Source organism: Tupaia chinensis, unplaced genomic scaffold (genome assembly GCF_000334495.1).
Source record: "Tupaia chinensis unplaced genomic scaffold, TupChi_1.0 Scaffold000384_1, whole genome shotgun sequence".
NCBI lineage: Eukaryota > Metazoa > Chordata > Mammalia > Scandentia > Tupaiidae > Tupaia > Tupaia belangeri.
In genome coordinates, this window is record NW_006159886.1 from 924184 (window position 1) to 927598 (window position 3415).

A 3415-nucleotide genomic window follows, 5' to 3' on the forward strand; every position below is an offset into this window, starting at 1 on the left:
CCCCCCTCCCGGCCGGCCCCCCGCCCGCGCGCGTCAGCGCCACACGCTCGGAGCTGGCGGGCATCGAGGTCCTGCAGAGAGCTCCCACCTCCTGGACCACGGATCCCTTTTCTCCCCGCCTCATTCCTTCCCTCCGCTCCTCCTCCTTCCCTCCTTGTCCCCAGGCGGTCTCTTCCTTTCCTAGGTGGGTACTGAGCGCCTGCTGTGCCAGCCTCTCCTGGCCCTGGGCGTACAGCGGTGAAGCGAGTGCCCACGGAGGTACCACAAGCAGGTGGACACATAGGTAATCCCCCAGAGAGCCAGAACCAGGACAGATTACGACAGGCTCTCCGCTGACAGGGGACGGTGGAGAGGGACCGGGCCACCTGGAGACCTCCTAGGCAGAAGAGGCAAGAGCACAGCTCCTAAGGGCTCTGGCTCTGGCTTCAGGACTTTTGTCTCTCAAGCCAGGGGAGCAGCCTCGGCATCAAGGAAAGCTACCGGTCTGGAGGGTCCCCACAGGACCTGGCCCGGCACAGTGAAGAGCGTGGAAACTGGAACTCAGGGCAGAGTGGCTCAAGGTCACGTGGCTACTTCAGTTCAATATCGCTAAAAATAACTACCCAGCGCACTTACTGGGTGCTCCAGTCTGAGTGCGGTTTGCCTCAGGGAACACAGACAGGACAGCAGGTCCCCAAGGCAAGGCCGGGTCACAGTCGGCATGGTGCCCTCTGCCAGGCCAGGAGCCAGCCTCCACCATTCCGCAGATAGAAAAACGCAGGCTCAGGATCCCTGCACCACCCTGCCCTCATCTGGATGTTCGCTCCAAGAGAGTCTAACAGGGAAACAATACAAACATTTAGGGGTGAAAAATGGGGATTCCCTCCATGTCTGGAGAGGAAGCCCCAGCTCCCCGGATTCTCGGGCTCCCTGTGCCCACTGCTGGGGGAGGGGAAGGAAGGTTCTTCGGCCAGTCAGCGATGGGTCTCTCCCTGGGGATGTGCCCAATTGTCTTTCGAGCCTGTCAGATTCCTACTCCAGGGCAGGTCAGAAGAGGGAAGGCAGGCACCGCCCCTGTGGGGAGCACCCCCTAGCACAGAACAGAAAGGAGCAGGGGGAGTCCCGGCAGCCTAGAAGGGAGGGGAGCAGAGGCAATGTGGGGGGACCCAGAGAGAGGGCTGCAGGCCACAGGTGACAGGGGCAGCACTGCATGGGCACTCAGATGAGGCAGCTCTGACCCCTCAGACACAGACTCGCCAAGGCCGCTCCCAGACTCCTGGAGTCTCCTTTTCATCAACTGTAAAATGAAGGGAGACCGCACGGTCTCTGAGGTCTCTTCCAGCACATGTGTGTGGGGGGAGGCGAGTATGACAAAAGAAGGCCTCTGAATCCTAGCTTCAGAAACATGCCTGTGACAAATTACTGAGGACCTGCTATGTGCTGGGCACTTTCCTAGGGGCTGGAAAGGAAGAAGGGCCTCTGCCCATGGGGGACTGTTCTTGCAGGTTGTCATACTTCACCCCCGTGAGCAGGCTGGGAAGCGGTTATAACCGTTCCCACTTTATGGAGGAGGACACAGGCTCAGAGAGGTCCTGTGACTCCCCAGAGCCCTGGCCTGTGCATGTCAGAGGCCAGATTGCAACCCGTTTTCTGAGCCTGCTTTACACCACCCAGTGTCACTCGTCAGCCACGGGCACAGGGCTCTCGGGCACTTCACACTGTGGGGCTGAGACTCAAGCTGCCCGCCAGGCAGAGGTAAATGAGCCGACTGCCACCACCATCCCAGCTCCCACTGAGGGTCAACTGTCTTGGTTAAGATCCCCGATAAGTTGGAGAGAGGGTCTGTCCCTGCAGTGTGGGAGGTGCGACCCCTCACCAGTGCTCTTTCCAGAACGGCTGCCTGGGCCCTACTGAGGCCGCAAGGGATCTGCAAGAGCAGGGCTGATCCCTCCCTATGTGGATCCAGAGAGGTTGTGACTCCCCCACTTCATAGCTCACAGACATTGCCGGACACAGGGACATGGTGATGAAGGAGAAAGACAAGGCCCCACCGTCCTGAGGAGCCTCTGTCCTACAGGGACAGACGCTCAGGAACTCATCGCAGCTCCATGGCAGTAAGTGCCCAGAGGAAAGCAAAGCTGTCACCCGGTGAAGGAGTCGGGAAGCAAATGGTGAGTAGGGACAGACCACAGCACGGCAAGCCGGGAAACTGTCTGAGCAGAGGGGAGTCTGTGAGCAGGGATCCCAGTGCAGAAGGGCGGGCGTGTGGCGGAGCGGAAGGGGGCCAGGGCCCGATTTGTACTCACAGGCTGCTGGGAAGCCGCTGAGTGCTTTAGGCAGGAGTGAGCTTCTTGGCATTTTTACGGCCGCCACACTGGCCGCTGTGAGGACAGGCATAGAAAGCCACTTAGGAGGCTACTCCCCCAGGATGCAGAGAGAGGCTGTGCTGAATGCTGACAGGCAGTGACAGAGAAGAGAGGGAGGGGGAGCCCACGGGGAGCCATCACCCCACTTCTGAGAGCCTCCCATGCTCCTTGGACTCGCCCCCCCCCCCTTGAGTAGCACACAGCAGGGACTTGGAGACTCAGGTGCAACAGACAGATATGGGAAAGCCTAGACAGCAAAGCAGAGCTGGTTGACCCCGCTCCAGGCATCGGGTCTCATGTGCCCTAAGGGAGGGAGGAGGGGCCTTGCCCAGAGACTGCCGAGATGGTGCCAGCAGTGTCCACTAAGGTGCCCAAAGTCTAGTAGGCATCGGGCTGGCATAGCTGATGGAGGCACTGTTTGGGAGGTGCCTACAGAACCTGGAAGGCCAAAACCAGACCTTGCGTAGACGCTGGGGTTCAGCCCTGGGCCGCATCAGATAAATATTAAGCCGTCTCCAGGTTTGTAAAAGCGGATGATTACTCTCAGCGCTAATACCCTGAGACAGGGAAGCCAGCCCTAGCCATCCTCCCTCACTGCCTACGCTGGGGCACTGGGCTCCAGACTCACCCAGACCTATCCCTGCTCTGGGACACCTGCCAGTCTGATGGGTCCTCTAAGCGATGCCTGGGAGCTTGAGGGACGGGAGGGCAGCTGTCTGGGACTGAGGGAGGAGGGCTGCTCGGAGGCGGCTGCCTGTCAACTGACAGCAGACAGCAATGGCAATAGTGGCAGCGAGCAGTAACCGTAATGATCAAGGTCACCACTTGTCGAGCACCTACTGCGGTACAGGCTTTGTTCCAGGCAAACCTCACAGCAGCTCTAGGGTAGAAGAGGTACTGTTTCCTCCGATTCAGAGGTGAAGGAAATGAGGGCATAAGGGATTCAGGGATTTACCCTAAGGATTTGAGGTCCCACTGCCCCATGTACCAGCTGCAAGACACTTCACAACTTCACTGTCACCTCTCCGGTTCCCAAATCGCCTCACCTGTCGAAGGGAACCAGCGCTGTC